General features: G+C 40.9%; 1 long non-coding RNA gene across 1 annotated transcript; it reads right to left on the bottom strand.

Moving 5' to 3' along the window:
- Nucleotides 1-3,303: 3,303 nt before the first annotated feature.
- On the bottom strand, nucleotides 3,304-5,104 carry LOC147238266 (uncharacterized). The gene is made up of 3 exons (XR_015111885.1): nucleotides 5,008-5,104; nucleotides 3,991-4,108; nucleotides 3,304-3,499 (listed from the first exon to the last, which is right to left on the bottom strand). It is a non-coding gene; the product is annotated as an uncharacterized LOC147238266 (long non-coding RNA).
- Nucleotides 5,105-20,767: the final 15,663 nt, after the last annotated feature.

The following is a 20,767-nucleotide window of genomic DNA, read 5'->3' as shown; positions in this document are numbered from 1 at the left end:
TATTATTTTGAAGTGAGGAGTGAAGAGTGCAGCGCTACCACTCTCTGAAGCAGCCTCCTCCCTGGTGCCGTGTCTTTAAAGACTCTGATGACCTCACTGGGACCTCTCTGGATGTCTCGATGGCAGGCAGGAGAAGGTCAGAGAGCCGTTCTTCTCCACACAGACTCCTTGGTTGTTTTTAATCACCAAGGCAGCATGGTGCTTTGGGAGCCTGTGCAAAAATATACAATTTCTTTACTGAAAATAAAGGTCCGTGTTTAATCCAACCTCACCTCTCATAATCCACAGGTCCAGAAAATTATTTTCCTTTTCCATAGTGGAGGACAGATGTTGGACTTTCGTGTTAAGGAGGTCATGGAATGACATCAGTTCACCTTAAGTTCCCTTAAACACAATAAAACTATCATCCAAAAAGAGTATCCACAATAAAAACTTGTATTAAAATCCTTCTTCTCACTTTGAAAGCTGTTAAAGGACAATTCTTCTTCATTTCTCATATATTACTTTTATTATTATTATTAACATAATTTGCATTATATTAATATTATTGTTTCTATCACTGTTATTCTTTTATTAATATCATGTTATTGTTCCATCCATTGTCTTCCACTTATTATTTATTGTTAATTGAATATGGTCAATTTAGAGTATCAATCAGCCTCGTCCCCTCTTGATGTCTTTAGACTGTGGGAGGAAGCTGGAGTACCAGAGAGAACCCACACAGGAACAGGAAGAACATGTAGACTCCACACAGAAAGATCCCGTGCCCGAACCCGGAACCTTCTTGCTATTAGGCCACAGTGCTAACCACTGCACCACCGTGCAGCCCATATCATTGTTATTATTAGAATTAAATCACTATCACCATCATTTTTTTTTATTACTGTAGACATAGGATCTGTTTTCTCTACCCTTTTTCGAAATCAGACTGCCAGAAAAACTTGCAGGAACTTACAAACTATTTACAAGACTGTTTACAAGCTTTTGATGAATTGGAGCTAAAAACCCCTGAAAGAAAACAGTTTTGCTCAGTTTCTTTCTTGTGCTGTGTGGATCTGCTTGACATTCCTGCCTGTTAAAAGGAAGGTTTTCATCGCTGCTGTTGCAGGATGTGCTTAATGATGGAGAATTGTTGGGTGTAAATTCATTGAAGGAGTTTGATGCGGGACCTGCTCTACCTGTAAGGTGTAGTTTAGTCAGTTTTGTTGTGATTTGGCGCTAAACAAATAAAATTGACTTGACTTGACTTGCTTCCACTCTGATATTTGAGTGAGGTGAGTTTTGCAATGTGGTGCAGCCTAATTTTGAGGACCACAGACACCAATGGTTTTAGTAGGTTTGAATAGTGGTTGTCAATGCCAGATTGTGTGTCTCCAGTGTGTCCCTAAGCAAACACACATCATCCATGACAATCTCCTCACAGACCACATGCATGACTGCTGACATTTTGGGAGCTTGCCCTGAGTGGACCTGGCCAATCACCCGCTCTGCTGCCATCACCTCCTAACCCACCTCTCTGTGCTGTGTTCTCCAAAACAGCAATGTGCAGTGACACTGAGCTGCCTTCAAGCCAACAACATGGGCACAGTGTACCCAGAGCCACAGGCTCCTCCCAATATATGCAACACTGCCAGTGACCCCTGCTTCAGTGTAACGGTGACTCTCCAAACTCCATCATTGTGGCTTTGAAATTTGGGTTGGGAACAAGCCAACATGAGCACATTCATGTTGTTCACCACAATACTCACAGGTGTTGAATACCTTCAACTCTGAAATGTCACACCTACATTATTATTTTCCCAGCTTTTCCTTCCCACGCTCAGTTTGTGACTCTGGTGATTTTGCAGGGCAAGAGGACCTTTGTTATGGTCCTTCTGGAGCACCTTTCAGAGCTTGTCCCTCTTCCAGCGGTGGACATGAGACGGGAATTCCTAGAGACTGGTGCTTTTGTAAGGTGGCAGCCGGATGAACCCCTATTTGTGAGCCAGGCTGCAGTCACCAACAGTGCTTGTGCCCAGACTTGAACTGAGTACATCATCCAGGGCTGGCAGAGGACAGTAAAAGAAGAGCTCTTCCAGGTTGACTCTGATTGGAGTGCCTTCCACCAGAGGTCAGACCTCCCCACCCTCTGACTGTGCTGCCTGGTGGTGGATCACTCTTCACCATCCTCACAGGCCTTGATGGAACCAAAAAGGCGAGTTCCTGGAGAAGATCTTCTAGGGTGTCCAGGTTAAAGTGGTGCCCCAGCTGGCACCAGGCGCTGACCCAGGTCCTGCATGTGAGATACTGTCAGTTCTGTTCTGCCCTGCTCATAACCATAGGCTGGTGTTGAGGCCTGCAGCAACCAGGGCCCCAGTCACCAAGTGTATAAAGGCTGGTCATTGTAGCAGTGGGAGGAGTCAAAATGAAGACAGACCAATGTGAGCAGGACGTTACTGCAAAAGTAAGACGAACTTGACCATGTTTCCTACAGTACCCAGGAGGCCTGGTAGTTGTTGAGAAGGAAGCTCCAAAAGCAAAGAGCAGACAGCAGGATATAAAAAGAAAAGATCCAGGCACTAAAACTACAAGTAGAAACAAGATGAAATGCTAAAAGCTTTGGAAAGATACTACAAGGTTGTATATATATGATTATATACACTACTATTCTCCATGACTCCTAAAGAGGGAAAGGAACAATTAGAATGTGGATCATATCAGCTGATTATATTGTTAAGTCCATCCCTCCATCCACTTTCTATTCTTATCCTTTAAGGGTTACGGGGGGGGGGGGGGGGGATTCCCAGCTGACATTGGGCAAGAGGCAGGGTTCACCCTGGACGGGTCGCCTGTCCATCACCCGGCCATCAGGAGAAATAAGGTGGTCAGTATTGTGCAACCTGTCAGAAAAAAAAGATCATATTCAAGATTAAAGCAAGAGTCTCCAGATCAAAGTCAGAATTGATGATGATGTCATCAGGGCTTTGAAGGTGGATGTATTTGTACCTAGAATTCTGTCTTTGATCTCAGGAGGACATGAAAGAAACACAATTGAGGAAAGTAGAGGAGAACATTCAGCTTCATTAGAAACACTTGAACTGTTTAACAGTAGAATTTGTTTGAAACAGTTTACAACACTTAGTGACAGGATTGAAGAGGGAAGATTTTGTATTTCCAATTTAATTCTATCTTAAAACTGGAGATGAACATTTTAGTAGTTCATATACTAATGTACAGAGTAAGTCATGTCATTCCCTTTTGAAAAAAAAAAGAAAAAAACATGTGAAGCTCCTCCCCCCAGCTCCAGATGGTACAGACAGATATGAGAGTGGCAAGGAAGCAAAGAAGTGTTGTGCTCCTCTCCAGTACTCTTGTGTTGTTGTGTTCTTTTTTTAGCTCCATCATGAAGACGTGATGGCAGTGGGCGCTGGTGGAAGTTTGCAGCACTCACTGGAAAGTCCTGTGGCTCGTCCCATTCTGAAGCAGGCAGTTGCTCCCAGCCAGCCGACACTTTCACTCTCTTGTGTAGGAGTGAAGAACAAAATCAAAATAAAGAATCATCACTCTTTCATTGGGGGACATTTTTTCTCATTCTGATACAAAAATTCAACAGCTTCTATCATTTATTTTACAGAATATGTCAGTGATATACTTGGATTTTCTGTTGTTCTGTCAAATTAACTTTTATCAATGCTTCACACTTCAGGTGTGAAAGTTTTTCTGTAGGACCCGGAGGAAAGACATGCGAATGAGGACGAGGCTGATTGATACTCTAAATTGACTGTGAGTGTGAATGGTTGTCTTTATGTGTTGGCCCTGCAATGGACTGGCGACCCCTCCAGGGTGAACCCCACTTCACGCCGAAAGCTGCTGAGACAGCCCCCCCCCACAACCCTTAACAGGGCAAGTGGAAGTAAATGGATGAATGGATGGAGGGAGGGATGGATGGATGGATGGGTTATAGTTAAGTCACTGTGTCTCTTGTTCCCACAGTGATTTGATGCATCTTACCAACACAGCAGGACTCGCCAGGAGACGATGGATTGTCAGTCATTTTTCACTGGCAGCACTGGAGCAGAAGCCCACAAGGTCACAACTGGCATTGGTGGACTCCAGGATATGTATGTACCTACAGAAATGCACAACCTGTTAATGGCAATTCTTTCATATATTTAGCCCTGCTCACAGATCTCTGATACAATTTTCATGTCAGACAACAGTTTCAATGTCGACCCTTCCACCGACGTTAAACTGAAGCAGAGGTCACTGGCAGTGTTGCATATATTGGGAGGAGCCTGTGGCTCTGGGTACACTGTGTCCATGTTGTTGGCTTGAAGGCAGCTCAGTGGTACTGCACATTGTTGTTTCGGAGAGTTCAAGATGAGGAGAACACCTCAAGTTCAGGACATTTTCTTCCCACAAGTGATAAAAGCAGCCAACACCTCCAGCACAGAGAGGCTGTGAGAGACCTGCCACACCTCTCCAGTGACCTGAGATATGATGGCAGTGGTGGGATTTGAACCCACTCTCTTTTTTGCTTTTTTAATGTTTTCCATCACCTCCATTTTAAGTTTGGTGAGGTGACACACCACATCGTAAGCTGGTTCATCAGGGGATAAAATTCTCAAAAGGAGATAAAATTGGGGATAAAATTCTCAAAGGGAGATAAAATTGGGGATAAAATTCTCCCTTTGAGAATTTTATCCCCTGATGAGCCAGCTTACGATGGGACTGTTCAGCTTTCTGCCAATTTGTAGTTCAGCAGGAGTTACACCTGTAGCCTCCTGAACAGCAGAGTTTATGGCAAACCTGAACTCTGGAAGGTATTGATCCCATTTACTGTGATTGTCATCCAAATATGAGGCTATCATGGTTTTTAGAGTATGATTCACTCTTTCTGTCATGTTTGTCTGTGGGTGATAGGCTGTAGAGAGCTTAGGAATCACAGTCCACTGGTCACAGAGTTCAAAGATGGAAGAGACAAATTGAGGTCCCCGATCTGACAAAATGTAATCAGGTACTCCCCACCTGGTAAAAATGTCTTCTCTCAGAAATTTGGCGATTGTTTTTGCTGTAGCAGTTCACGGAGGAGTAAATTCAACCCATCGAGTGAAATAATCCACCACCACAAGCAAGCATTCATTTCTTCCAGAACTTCGGGTAAAGGTCCCATAAGGTCAATGCCAAGCATCTCATTAAGGCCTTTGACATCTGTTTGTTGCATTTTTCCAGACGGTTTTTGGTCATCTGCTTTCGTACTTTGACAAACAGCACATTTTTTTATAGTGTTTCACATCCGTCCACATTCCAGGCCTCATATGCCTTTGTAGGTTTTGAAGATTCCATCATGTCCACTCATAGGACTTTCATGATAGTTGGATGGTACTTGTTGAACTAGAGTGCTGGGAATGTAGAGCCGGTAGTGGAACTGGTTCTGATTTTTTTTGTGATACACTTTATCATCCTGGATAGAAAAATCCTGATTTGTTTTTTCATCTCCTTCAGGGAGTTGTTTGATAACTTGTATTTTTTCACGGTTTTGAGAGGACAGACAGACAACAGAGGGAATTCTTGAAAGGGTATCTGGAAGATTGTGTAATTTTCCCTTTCTGTACTCCACAATGAAGTCAAAACGTTGCAACCTCAGTGACCATCTTATCAAGCGAACCCACTAAGAACCCACTTTAAGGCAAAATGATCAGTAATAACAGTAAACAGTTGTGAGTCAAGATAGTGCTGCCATTTTTCTAGTGCCCAAATGACTGCAAGGCACTCCTTTTCTGTGACTGAGTAATTCCTCTCAGCTTTAGTGTTCTGCTTGCATAATGTGGCGGTGGGGTGTGGGTATGATTACAACAGCGCCAGAGTATGGCAGTTGGGAAAAATGGTTGCAACAATGCCACCTGGAGACAACTATGCCCCAGGAAATTATAGGTCAGGGTCATGCAGATTCGAACAAAAGCCCACAGGACAAAAGACGTGTAAAATAAACAGTTCTTTATTAACCAGATATAGTTAAATGGAACCTAAAATTAAAGCTGCAAGCAGCATTGTTAGGGCCTGAGCCCCCGCGCGGCCTTTGGCCGCGTCGTTGACGCCGGCCCCAATCCAACGGTGTATTGGTCAAGTGTGTAGGCCTTGTAGTTTAGGAGTTAGAAGCCTGAGTGTCATGCAGAGAGTGAGAGCAGAGCTGAGAGCTGGCCCTTTAAGAACCCCTCCCCCACTGCTCTGTCTTTGATCTGTGCTAGAGTGGAGAGCAGAGGAGGATGAACAGAATTGTAGTGTGGAAAAGTGGAATAAGTCGGCGTACGTTGGTCAAGAGTGACTCATAATACCATATTTTTGTAGGGATTTCTGTCAGGAATGCAGTGGTGTGTTTTGTAAAGCTGTGGGATGCATGATGTAGACATGCGAAGCGTTTGTTTGACAGTATGTACCCTGAGAGGACACGGTCTCCCCATAGACTTCCATTGTAAGCATGAAACGTGTCTCCCCCACTTTGAGGGCTTGTAAAATCCAAACCGAGTAATTCATATAAAAACCTTTAGCAACTTTTAATCAGCACAGTTGGGAGAGTAATGTGTGAAAGCAACATTCTGTTGCAGATAGGTGAGGGGTCAGAGTGTATGAATTTTGCGTCTTGATGAGACAAGTCCAACGATGTTGGTCCCATGTTTGTGGGACTTTCGTGGGAGGAGTTATAGCGCTCTAAATTATAAGAAATTATCTTTTTGTTGTGTGGCTCCCTCGGTGGCGCTATAGACTTTTGTGGTGTTTTTATTTTTGATTAAAGTGAATGTTTAGCCGGACCGGACAATTGTGCCGAATTCAGTGAATTTCATGCAATTAGATTATGCACGTTATGCGCATAATGCGCGCGCTCATTGACAGCAAGAACAGTCTAGTACCAGGTTTTGAATGGGTGTGTATGTGAAAAATGGCTCCGGGCCGTCTGGCCGCGTTGCCTCATGGGTTTGGGGGGGGCTTGGACACTGTTTAGTGTGTGTTTTTAGTGCTGCGAATGTGTTGATCTGCCGAGCAAACATAAGAGGGTCTTCGCCTGAAGTACCTTCAGGCTCAGGCCCTAATTATGTGAAGGAGGATGCTTGTGGACTTTTTGTTTTTACAAAATTTTATTCAAAAAAATAAGTTTTTCCAATGTTTTAAAATTAAGTGTGTTGCGTTTCTTGCAAGCGATTTCTCCTGCTGTGGAGAACACACGCTCACATGGCACTGATGATGCCTGTATACACAGGAACTCTTTGGCCAGCAAGAAGAGGCTGGGACAGGCAATCCGCTGGCTCTTCCAATATACCAGAGGATCTTGAGTCCGTCCAATATTCCCCTCTGCTAAGTATCGCTGCACTTCAGAGATTGAATCTGCAGTTGCACTTCTTCCAAGTCTCCCCACTTCATTCCAAGTGCTGCCACAAGTCATCTAAAAGAAAAAAAAAATTGGCATTTTAGTACAATTTCCAAAAACAAAAAAATAATAATGATGAATAACATGCCTGGGGCCCGTTTCACAAAGCAGGTTCATCAAACCCTGAGTTTCATCCTGATCTCCGAGTTGATCTACCCTGAGATAGAAAACTCTGAGTTTTCGGTTTTAGAACAGCGGATTTGAATCAGTTTGATCAACAAAATGGGTGGTGGCCCAGGAATTCCTGGAGGAAGTTCATGCTCAAAACCCAACCCCCAAGACACCACCAGTGCCTTCATAAAATGTAATATGGCTCTCTATATATAAATATATATATACATATATATATATATATGCACCCATGACTTTATTTCCCAACAGATTCTGATGGTGCCATTTGCTTTGTGCCACAACAGACAGTTGAGTTACTTCCCTTTGTGAAACGGAAAACTCTGTGTTTTCCTTATTTCAGGGTTAATAGACCCAGAGTTTTCACTTAACCTGCTTTGTGAAATGGACCCCTGGTAAGGCAGGAGGCCGTCACATCCCGTTCCATAGGAACGGGGTTCCAACCCCGGAACTAAAAATCACCCGATCAAATTACTAATACATCCCATTTTAAATTTACATATATAAAGACTCAAGTTATGTTAACTTTGTCAACTGTCACAAATTGCATGTTACAGGGCTGACCTGTCTACTGTTACTAGACTGACATAATACACCCACTCCTGCTTCACCTTTGCCATCCTACTTCCTCCCTCAGCAACCTGGTACCAGTGGTAAGCGAATTAAGAGGGAAAAAAGGAGAGGCAAGGAAACAGACAAACGGACAACAGGCATATGATTATACACATAGGTGACTATCCGTGATAAGGAGCTCGGGACAAACCACAACATTATCCTTTAATGTAGCGGATATCCAACCAATAACACTGCAGCAATAGCGACCAACGGATCAGTCGCTGGTTCGGACACTGCAGGGAGTTGAAAAAGGTCAAGGGATTGTGGTCGGTGTAGACCACCACAGGTACAACACCAGAACCCACATAGACATCAAAATATTTGAGTGCCCATATCAGAGCAAGTGCTTCCTTTTCTATTGTGGAGTAGTTTAACTGATACGAATTGAATTTCCGTGAAAAGAAGCTAACAGGTTTTTCTAACCCAAAGTCATCACTCTGTAGAAGGACAGCACCCGACCCCACATGACTGGCATCCACCTGAAGGGAAAACAGTCGGTCAAACCGTGTGGCTGCCAAAACTGGGGCACTGCACAACAGGGCCTTCACCTTCTCAAAAACCTGTAGGGAAACAGGGGTCCACACAAAAATTGCCCTTCCTTTTAGCAAATCAGTAAGGGGTGCTACCACTTCAGAAAAATTCCTGCAAAAACTCCTGTAGTATCCCACTAGGCCAAGGAAACGCATGAGTTCCTTCTTTGTGGCTGGCAGAGGATACTGCTCAACAGCTCTGATTTTTTCCTGCACTGGCCGAACTGTACCCTTCCCAACCACTCGACCCAGATAGGTCACCGTCGCTCTCGCAAACTCACACTCAGCGAGGTTAATTACGCAACCCAAAAGGCATGACGCGATAGGAAAATAACCCATTGGGAGTTATGAATGCGGAAATCTCATGTGCACGCTCAGACAGTGGGACCTGCCAATACCCTTTTAATAAATCAAATTTGCTAACATACTTAGCATGGCCAACCCTTTTCGACACAGTCCTCCATTCGTGGGAGGGGGAAAGAATCTGGCTTACTCAATGGATTCACCTTACAAAAATCGGTGCAGAACCGAGGAGTGTTATCTGATTTAGGAACCATAAGATAAGGTGAGGCCCAGCTTGAGGATGAGGGCTCAGCAATTCCATGATCAAGCATGTATCTCACCTTGGCATCCAAGTACGTACATTTTTCACACGACACCTCTGTCTAATGGGCTAAGCATCACCGACATCTATATCATGCTCGATAAGATGGGTCTGGGTGGGAGCATCATTAAACAAACAAGGGAAAGCTCTAATAAGTCCTGACAGATCTGCTTGCTGAGATGATGTAAGGTGACCCAAGAGACCCTCCAAGTTGCACAATGATTCAGAGTTCTTTAAACGCCCTTGTAACATTGCAACATCCAGACAAGGCAACGCATCCTCCACCTCAACTTCGACACTCTGAGGTGCAGGGACAACACACACCCTCCCCACTGGACATGCGGGCTGCACCCCCCTGGAGAAGACTGAACTTCACCTTCAGATTTAACAGACAAACAGCAGTAATAAGGTTTTAACAAATTCACGTGGCACAGTTGGGTTGACTTCCTGAGCTCAGGAATGGCTATAATATAGTTATGCAGACACTTAAGCAGGATCTTATGTGGACCAGTAAATTTGGCTTCACAGGGCGAGGTGACAATAGGCAGAAGTGCTAGAACCTGATCTCCAACACTGAACACATGACTCTTGGCGCGTCTGTCATACAATTTCTTCAGTTTCCCCTGCGCAGATGACAGCTTCTGTTTAGTGAGCTCCCCAGCTGCATAAAGCCTATGACGAAAACCATTTACGTAGTCAATGAAACCTTAAGGAGGATCTGCTTCCTTCCACTGATCATACAGCACAGTCAAGGGGCCCCGCACTGTGTGCCCAAATACCAGATCATTGGGACTAAAAACCAGTACTTTCCTGTGTCACCTCCCTTGCAGCTAGCATCAACCAGGGCAACCCCTCCTCCCAAACCCTCTCCATCTGAGTACAATAAGCACGTAACAGAGACTTCAAAGTCTGATGGAACCACTCTAAAACACCCTGACTTTGCGCATGGTAAGCACATGCTTTGTTGTGCTTGACATGGAGTTGTTTCAGTACTTGAGCGAAGAGATGGAAAGTGAAGTTTGACCCCTGGTCAGTTTGGATGATTTTTGGGATACCAAAAACAGAAATAAACTGTGAAAGAGCATAAACCACAGCCCTTGCCGTAATAGTGTGCAATGGGTAGGCAGCCGGATAACTCAGGTTGCACTTTTCTCCCATGCCGATTCTCTCTCCTTCGCTGCTGCAGTGGTGCTCCAACTCCATTGGCATGAAATAACTGGATCTTTTGTTCTTGGTTGTCATGGTGACTCGTGGTGTCGGGGCTCCATTGATGATGGCATTTTGTCGTAGTTGTGCACGTGTGCAACTCAAGGTGAACATACTCAAAGTTGATTGAAGCAACTCAGATCTGCTGTTCTGGAACCAGATACTCAGAGTTTCCCATCTCAGAGTGTCAACTCAGGAGTAATTGAGAAGAGTTTCAGAATAGCCAAAGTTGGGGGACCTCCATCCAGCCATCCATTTTCTTTACCCGTAAGGGAGTGTAAACAGTTCTGCAATAATAACACAAATAAACAGTATGTCGTGGCAGAAAATGGTGGATGAGAGGAATCAGAGGTAGTCTGATAATAACAAACATAAACAGTATGTCATGGCATCTACCTCAGAGTCTCAGGTGCCAAATGGGGGATCTCTTTATTCTTAGGAACTATCCCTACTAGAAACGCAGTTAAAGATGTCTTCCCACTGATACAGAATATGACATACCTTTTTATATTGTATTCAGGCTGTGTGTGTGTATGTGTTTGTGCGATGTGAAGGACTTTACACTATCTTCATGGACCAGAAAGGAATGGGACATTCCCCGATTACACTTCTCTTGGACCTTGGCTGTCTGTATGTGACGTCTCTGTACCATGTGTATGTGGTGTACTTGCTTTCCCAGATGACTGCTGTCTTTGTTATGTGGGCTGACATGTTTTAATGTTGGCGCAGGTCATAGCGATGAGACGTAACTCTCATTCTCCTACAAGTCTTATTTCCACCTCATACTCCGGCATATATTCAAATGAACAGGGAACACAAATTTAACTTTCTACTTTTAAGAGACAATTGAAGACTCAATTGTTCAGAGAGCACCTAGGCACTTAACCTGACTCTTCTCCTCTTTGTCCTGTGGGGTAGAATAAGTCAGAGGGTCCAAGACCCAGCACTTAGTGATTATATAGCACTAACTGTGTTGTGTGATGTTGTATGTTTGTCAAAAAAAAAAAAAAGGGGGAGGGGGGGCGATACTTCTTCTGCCGCTAGATGGCAGTACCTGTGACCAAATCACAACTGAAGCACTTTTGTGCTTTCTATGGGCTTTTCCTTAATTAAGTCTAAATACTTGCTTGTGTTGTACGTCGCTTTGGACAAAAGCGTCTGCTAAATGAAATTGTAGAATTGTAGAAATTTATGCACAACTTCTCCTGTGTGTTCATCCACAGTCACTAAACAACAACCAAACCAAACAAAAGGGGGTTTGCTAGCATGGCAATCAGCTGTAGTTCACCCATTTTATCTAGGTCACATGGCTCAGGAGTAGCATGGCCGTCTGGCACCCAAAGGGTTGCTGGTTTGATCCTCATTTCCCCCAGTGACCATGTCAAAGTGTCCTTGAGTAGGATACTGAACCCCTAATTGCTCCTGTTGAGTAGGTTGATGCCTTGCATGGCAGCCTTCACCATCAGTGTGTGAGTATGTGTGAATAAGAGGACACTGTTAAGCTCCTTGAGTGCTGCTGCGATAGAAAGGCACTGTATTAATTGAGTCCATTTACCATTTCTTTCTTGGCTGCTTCTAGCGGTGTTGTCATCACTTCCCATGACCACGGGAGGGAAGAGGTTACCAATCACAATAAGTTTTATATCATGATGTGACTTCCGCTTCAACACGCCTTGAGCAGATGGGACCTGGGTGTGAAGACTGGTATGTCCTGAAGCCATTGATTCTTACACATATGGGCTCTATGTCCATTTTACTCACTTTACCTCCTCAGAATCACAGTGATGCGCAACAGCCTCAGGGACTTTTCAAATGCCAAATAGTTGTCCTGTCAATGCAAAGAAATTTTTTTTTATTTGTTATGGCTGTTTTGTATCACAGGTCACAAATAGTGTTTTCTCAGCGAGAGAAGGCCAAAATGAACACTTCATGCAGAACTCCTGTATTTTGATGAAAACTCACTGAAATTTAGCTGTTACTTCAAGTTTATGCATCTTTCTATGCTTTCAGGTTGAAACTTGACTGAAAACTCACTTTGAACAAAAGTTATGGCTGTTTTGTGTCACCCGTCACAAATAGCGTTTTCTCAGCGAGAGAAGGCCAAAATGAACACTTCATGCAGAACTCCTGTATTTTGAGGAAAACCCACTGAAATCAAGCTTTATCTTCAAGGTTATGCATCTTTCTATGCTTTCAGGTTGAAACTTGACTGAAAACTCACTTTGAAGAAAAGTTATGGCATTTTTGTATCACAGGTCACAAATAGTGTTTTCTCAGCGAGAGAAGGCCAAAATGAACACTTCATGCAGAACCCCTTTATTTTGATGAAAACTCACTCAAATCAAGCTGTAACTTCAAGTTTATGCATCTTTTTATGCTTTCAGGTTGACACTTGACTGAAAACTCACTTTGAACAAAAGTTATGGCTGTTTTGTGTCACAGGTCACAAATAGCGTTTTCTCAGCGAGAGAAGGCCAAAAAGAACACTTCATGCAGAACTCCTGTATTTTGAGGAAAACTCACTGAAATCAAGCTGTTACTTCAAGTTTATGCATCTTTCTATGCTTTCAGGTTGAAACTTGACTGAAAACTCACTTTGAACAAAAGTTATGGCTGTTTTGTGTCACAGGTCACAAATAGTGTTTTCTCAGCGAGAGAAGGCCAAAATGAACACTTCATGCAGAACTCCTGTATTTTGATGAAAACTCACTGAAATCCACCTGTAACTTCAAGTTTATGCATCTTTCTATGCTTTCAGGTTGAAACTTGACTGAAAACTCACTTTGAAGAGAAGTTATGGCATTTTTGTATCACAGGTCACAAATAGTGTTTTCTCAGCGAGAGAAGGCCAAAATGAACACTTCATGCAGAACCCCTTTATTTTGATGAAAACTCACTGAAATCAAGCTGTAACTTAAAGTTTATGCATCTTTTTATGCTTTCAGGTTGAAACTTGACTGAAAACTCACTTTGAACAAAAGTTATGGCTGTTTTGTGTCACAGGTCACAAATAGCTTTTCTCAGCGAGAGAAGGCCAAAATGAACACTTCATGCAGAACTCCTGTATTTTAAGGAAAACTCACTGAAATTTAGCTGTTCCTTCAAGTTTATGCATCTTTCTATGCTTTCAGGTTGAAATTTGACTGAAAACTCACTTTGAACAAAAGTTATGGCTGTTTTGTGTCACAGGTCACAAATAGCGTTTTCTCAGCGAGAGACGGCCAAAATGAACACTTCATGCAGAACTCCTGTATTTTGATGAAAACTCACTGAAATCAAGCTGTAACTTCAAGTTCATGCATCTTTCTATGCTTTCAGGTTGAAACTTGACTGAAAACTCACTTTTAAAAAAAGTTATGGCATTTTTGTATCACAGGTCACAAAATAGTGTTTTCTCAGCGAGAGAAGGCCAAAATGAACACCTCATGCATAACTCCTGTATTTTGATGACAAGTCACTGAAATCAAGCTGTAACTTCAAGTTTATGCATCTTTCTATGCTTTCAGGTTGAAACTTGACTGAAAACTCACTTTGAACAAAAGTTATGGCATTTTGGTATCACAGTTCACAAATAGTTTTTTCTCAGCGAGAGAAGGCCAAAATGAACACTTCATGCAGAACTCCTGTATTTTGATGAAAACTCACTGAAATCAAGCTGTAACTTCAAGTTTATGCATCTTTCTATGCTTCCAGGTTGAAACTTGACTGAAAACTCACTTTGAACAAAAGTTATGGCGGTTTTGTGTCACAGGTCACAAATAGCGTTTTCTCAGCGAGAGAAGGCAAAAATGAACACTTCATGCAGAACTCCTCTATTTTGATGAAAACTCACTGAAATCCACCTGTAACTTCAAGTTTATGCATCTTTCTATGCTTTCAGGTTGAAACTTGACTGAAAACTCACTTTGAAGAAAAGTTATGGCATTTTTGTATCACAGGTCACAAATAGTGTTTTCTAAGCGAGAGAAGGCCAAAATGAACACTTCATGCAGAACTCCTGTATTTTGATGAAAACTCACTGAAATTTAGCTGTTACTTCAAGTTTATGCATCTTTCTATGCTTTCAGGTTGAAACTTGACTGAAAACTCACTTTGAAGAGAAGTTATGGCATTTTTGTATCACAGGTCACAAATAGTGTTTTCTCAGCGAGAGAAGGCCAAAATGAACACTTCATGCAGAACCCCTTTATTTTGATGAAAACTCACTGAAATCAAGCTGTAACTTAAAGTTTATGCATCTTTTTATGCTTTCAGGTTGAAACTTGACTGAAAACTCACTTTGAACAAAAGTTATGGCTGTTTTGTGTCACAGGTCACGAATAGCTTTTTCTCAGCGAGAGAAGGCCAAAATGAACACTTCATGCAGAACTCCTGTATTTTAAGGAAAACTCACTGAAATTTAGCTGTTCCTTCAAGTTTATGCATCTTTCTATGCTTTCAGGTCGAAATTTGACTGAAAACTCACTTTGAACAAAAGTTATGGCTGTTTTGTGTCACAGGTCACAAATAGCGTTTTCTCAGCGAGAGACGGCCAAAATGAACACTTCATGCAGAACTCCTGTATTTTGATGAAAACTCACTGAAATCAAGCTGTAACTTCAAGTTTATGCATCTTTCTATGCTTTCAGGTTGAAACTTGACTGAAAACTCACTTTGAAGAAAAGTTATGGCATTTTTGTATCACAGGTCACAAATAGTGTTTTCTCAGCGAGAGAAGGCCAAAATGAACACTTCATGCAGAACTCCTGTATTTTGATGAAAACTCACTGAAATCAAGCTGAAACTTCAAGTTTATGCATCTTTCTATGCTTTCAATTGAAACTTGACTGAAAACTTACTTTGAACAAAAGTTATGGCATTTTTGTATCACAGGTCACAAATAGTGTTTTCTCAGCGAGAGAAGGCCAAAATGAACACTTCATGCAGAACTCCTGTATTTTGATGAAAACTCACTGAAATCAAGCTGTAACTTCAAGTTTATGCATCTTTCTATGCTTTCAGGTTGAAACTTGACTGAAAACTCACTTTGAAGAAAAGTTCTGGCATTTTGGTATCACAGGTCACAAATAGTGTTTTCTCAGCGAGAGAAGGCCAAAATGAACACTTCATGCAGAACTCCTGTATTTTGATGAAAACTCACTGAAATCCACCTGTAACTTCAAGTTTATGCATCTTTCTATGCTTCCAGGTTGAAACTTGACTGAAAACTCACTTTGAACAAAAGTTATGGCGGTTTTGTGTCACAGGTCACAAATAGCGTTTTCTCAGCGAGAGAAGGCCAAAATGAACACTTCATGCAGAACTCCTCTATTTTGATGAAAACTCACTGAAATCCACCTGTAACTTCAAGTTTATGCATCTTTCTATGCTTTCAGGTTGAAACTTGACTGAAAACTCACTTTGAAGAAAAGTTATGGCATTTTTGTATCACAGGTCACAAATAGTGTTTTCTCAGCGAGAGAAGGCCAAAATGAACACTTCATGCAGAACTCCTGTATTTTGATGAAAACTCACTGAAATTTAGCTGTTACTTCAAGTTTATGCATCTTTCTATGCTTTCAGGTTGAAACTTGACTGAAAACTCACTTTGAAGAGAAGTTATGGCATTTTTGTATCACAGGTCACAAATAGTGTTTTCTCAGCGAGAGAAGGCCAAAATGAACACTTCATGCAGAACCCCTTTATTTTGATGAAAACTCACTGAAATCAAGCTGTAACTTAAAGTTTATGCATCTTTTTATGCTTTCAGGTTGAAACTTGACTGAAAACTCACTTTGAACAAAAGTTATGGCTGTTTTGTGTCACAGGTCACAAATAGCTTTTTCTCAGCGAGAGAAGGCCAAAATGAACACTTCATGCAGAACTCCTGTATTTTAAGGAAAACTCACTGAAATTTTGCTGTTCCTTCAAGTTTATGCATCTTTCTATGCTTTCAGGTTGAAATTTGACTGAAAACTCACTTTGAACAAAAGTTATGGCTGTTTTGTGTCACAGGTCACAAATAGCGTTTTCTCAGCGAGAGACGGCCAAAATGAACACTTCATGCAGAACTCCTGTATTTTGATGAAAACTCACTGAAATCAAGCTGTAACTTCAAGTTTATGCATCTTTCTATGCTTTCAGGTTGAAACTTGACTGAAAACTCACTTTGAAGAAAAGTTATGGCATTTTTGTATCACAGGTCACAAATAGTGCTTTCTCAGCGAGAGAAGGCCAAAATGAACACTTCATGCAGAACTCCTGTATTTTGATGAAAACTCACTGAAATCAAGCTGTAACTTCAAGTTCATGCATCTTTCTATGCTTTCAGGTTGAAACTTGACTGAAAACTCACTTTTAAAAAAAGTTATGGCATTTTTGTATCACAGGTCACAAAATAGTGTTTTCTCAGCGAGAGAAGGCCAAAATGAACACCTCATGCATAACTCCTGTATTTTGATGACAAGTCACTGAAATCAAGCTGTAACTTCAAGTTTATGCATCTTTCTATGCTTTCAGGTTGAAACTTGACTGAAAACTCACTTTGAAGAAAAGTTATGGCATTTTTGTGTCACAGGTCACAAATAGTGTTTTCTCAGCGAGAGAAGGCCAAAATGAACACTTCATGCAGAACTCCTGTATTTTGATGAAAACTCACTGAAATTTAGCTGTAACTTCAAGTTTATGCATCTTTCTATGCTTTCAGGTTGAAACTTGACTGAAAACTCACTCTGAACAAAAGTTATGGCTGTTTTTTGTCACAGGTCACAAATAGTGTTTTCTCAGCGAGAGAAGGCCAAAATGAACACTTCATGCAGAACCCCTTTATTTTGATGAAAACTCACTGAAATCAAGCTGTAACTTAAAGTTTATGCATCTTTTTATGCTTTCAGGTTGAAACTTGACTGAAAACTCACTTTGAACAAAAGTTATGGCTGTTTTGTGTCACAGGTCACAAATAGCTTTTTCTCAGCCAGAGAAGGCCAAAATGAACACTTCATGAAGAACTCCTGTATTTTAAGGAAAACTCACTGAAATTTAGCTTTTACTTCAAGTTTATGCATCTTTCTATGCTTTCGGGTTGAAACTTGACTGAAAACTCACTTTGAACAAAAGTTATGGCTGTTTTGTGTCACAGGTCACAAATAGCGTTTTCTCAGCGAGAAAAGGCCAAAATGAACACTTCATGCAGAACCCCTTTATTTTGATGAAAACTCACTGAAATCAAGCTGTAACTTCAAGTTTATGCATCTTTCTATGCTTTCAGGTTGAAACTTGACTGAAAACTCACTTTGAAGAAAAGTCATGGCATTTTTGTATCACAGGTCACAAATAGTGTTTTCTCAGCGAGAGAAGGCCAAAATGAACACTTCATGCAGAACTCCTGTATTTTGATGAAAACTCACTGAAATCAAGCTATAACTTCAAGTTTATGCATCTTTCTATGCTTTCAGGTTGAAACTTGACTGAAAACTCACTTTGAAGAAAAGTTATGGCTGTTTTGTGTCACAGGTCACAAATAGCGTTTTCTCAGCGAGAGAAGGCCAAAATGAACACTTCATGCAGAACTCCTGTATTTTGAGGAAAACTCACTGAAATCTAGCTTTAACTTCAAGTTTATGCATCTTTCTATGCTTTCAGGTTGAAACTTGACTGAAAACTCACTTTGAACAAAAGTTATGGCTGTTTTGTGTCACAGGTCACAAATAGCGTTTTCTCAGCGAGAGAAGGCCAAAATGAACACTTTAGGCAGAACTCCTGTATTTTGATGAAAACTCACTGAAATCAAGCTGTAACTTCAAGTTTATACATCTTTCTATGCTTTCAGGTTGAAACTTGACTAAAAACTCACTTTGAAGAAAAGTTATGGCATTTTTTTATCACAGGTCACAAATAGCGTTTTCTCAGCGAGAGAAGGGCAAAATGAACACTTCATGCAGAACTCCTGTATTTTGATGAAAACTCACTGAAATCAAGCTTTAACTTCAAGTTTATGCATCTTTCTATGCTTTCAGGTTGAAACTTGACTGAAAACTCACTTTGAAGAGAAGTTATGGCATTTTTGTATCACAGGTCACAAATAGTGTTTTCTCAGCGAGAGAAAGCCAAAATGAACACTTCATGCAGAACTCCTGTATTTTGATGAAAACTCACTGAAATCCACCTGTAACTTCAAGGTTATGCATCTTTCTATGCTTTCAGGTTGAAACTTGACTGAAAACTCACTTTGAAGAAAAGTCATGGCATTTTTGTATCACAGGTCACAAATAGCGTTTTCTAAGCGAGAGAAGGCCAAAATGAACACTTCTTGCAGAACTCCTGTATTTTGATGAAAACTCACTGAAATCAAGCTGTAACTTCAAGTTTATGCATCTTTCTATGCTTTCAGGTTGAAACTTGACTGAAAACTCACTTTGAAGAAAAGTTATGGCATTTTTGTATCACAGGTCACAAATAGTGTTTTCTCAGCGAGAGAAGGCCAAAATGAACACTTCATGCAGAACTCCTGTATTTTGATGAAAACTCACTGAAATCAAGCTGTAACTTCAAGTTCATGCATCTTTCTATGCTTTCAGGTTGAAACTTGACTGAAAACTCACTTTTAAAAAAAGTTATGGCATTTTTGTATCACAGGTCACAAAATAGTGTTTTCTCAGCGAGAGAAGGCCAAAATGAACACCTCATGCATAACTCCTGTATTTTGATGACAAGTCACTGAAATCAAGCTGTAACTTCAAGTTTATGCATCTTTCTATGCTTTCAGGTTGAAACTTGACTGAAAACTCACTTTGAAGAAAAGTCATGGCATTTTTGTATCACAGGTCACAAATAGCGTTTTCTAAGCGAGAGAAGGCCAAAATGAACACTTCTTGCAGAACTCCTGTATTTTGATGAAAACACACTGAAATCCACCTGTAACTTAAAGTTTATACATCTTTCTATGCTTTCAGGTTGAAACTTGACTGAAAACTCACTTTGAAGAAAAGTCATGGCATTTTTGTATCACAGGTCACAAATAGTGTTTTCTCAGCGAGAGAAGGCCAAAATGAACACTTCATGCAGAACTCCTGTATTTTGATGAAAACTCACTGAAATCAAGCTATAACTTCAAGTTTATGCATCTTTTTATGCTTTCAGGTTGAAACTTGACTGAAAACTCACTTTGAAGAAAAGTTATGGCTGTTTTGTGTCACAGGTCACAAATAGCGTTTTCTCAGCGAGAGAAGGCCAAAATGAACACTTCATGCAGAACTCCTGTATTTTGAGGAAAACTCACTGAAATCTAGCTTTAACTTCAAGTTTATGCATCTTTCTATGCTTTCAGGTTGAAACTTGACTGAAAACTCACTTTGAACAAAAGTTATGGCTGTTTTGTGTCACAGGTCACAAATAGCGTTTTCTCAGCGAGAGAAGGCCAAAATGAACACTTTAGGCAGAACTCCTGTATTTTGATGAAAACTCACTGAAATCAAGCTGTAACTTCAAGTTTATACATCTTTCTATGCTTTCAGGTTGAAACTTGACTAAAAACTCACTTTGAAGAAAAGTTATGGCATTTTTGTATCACAGGTCACAAATAGCGTTTTCTCAGCGAGAGAAGGGCAAAATGAACACTTCATGCAGAACTCCTGTATTTTGATGAAAACTCACTGAAATCAAGCTTTAACTTCAAGTTTATGCATCTTTCTATGCTTTCAGGTTGAAACTTGACTGAAAACTCACTTTGAAGAGAAGTTATGGCATTTTTGTATCACAGGTCACAAATAGTGTTTTCTCAGCGAGAGAAAGCCAAAATGAACACTTCATGCAGAACTCCTGTATTTTGATGAAAACTCACTGAAATCCACCTGTAACTTCAAGGTTATGCATCTTTCTATGCTTTCAGGTTGAAACTTGACTGAAAACTCACTTTGAAGAAAAGTCATGGCATTTTTGTATCACAGGTCACAAATAGTGTTTTCTCAGCGAGAGAAGGCCAAAATGAACACTTCTTGCAGAACTCCTGTATTTTGATGAAAACTCACTGAAATCAAGCTGTAACTTCAAGTTTATGCATCTTTCTATGCTTTCAGGTTGAAACTTGACTGAAAACTCACTTTGAAGAAAAGTTATGGCATTTTTGTATCACAGGTCACAAATAGTGTTTTCTCAGCGAGAGAAGGCCAAAATGAACACTTCATGCAGAACTCCTGTATTTTGATGAAAACTCACTGAAATCAAGCTGTAACTTCAAGTTCATGCATCTTTCTATGCTTTCAGGTTGAAACTTGACTGAAAACTCACTTTTAAAAAAAGTTATGG

This window comes from Aulostomus chinensis, chromosome 24 (genome assembly GCF_037954235.1).
Source record: "Aulostomus chinensis isolate RoL2024-O1b breed Wild chromosome 24, RoL_Achi_v1.0, whole genome shotgun sequence".
Taxonomy (NCBI): domain Eukaryota; kingdom Metazoa; phylum Chordata; class Actinopteri; order Syngnathiformes; family Aulostomidae; genus Aulostomus; species Aulostomus chinensis.
Note: the sequence above shows the minus strand (reverse complement) of the source record. Positions and strands in the feature narration are given on the sequence as shown.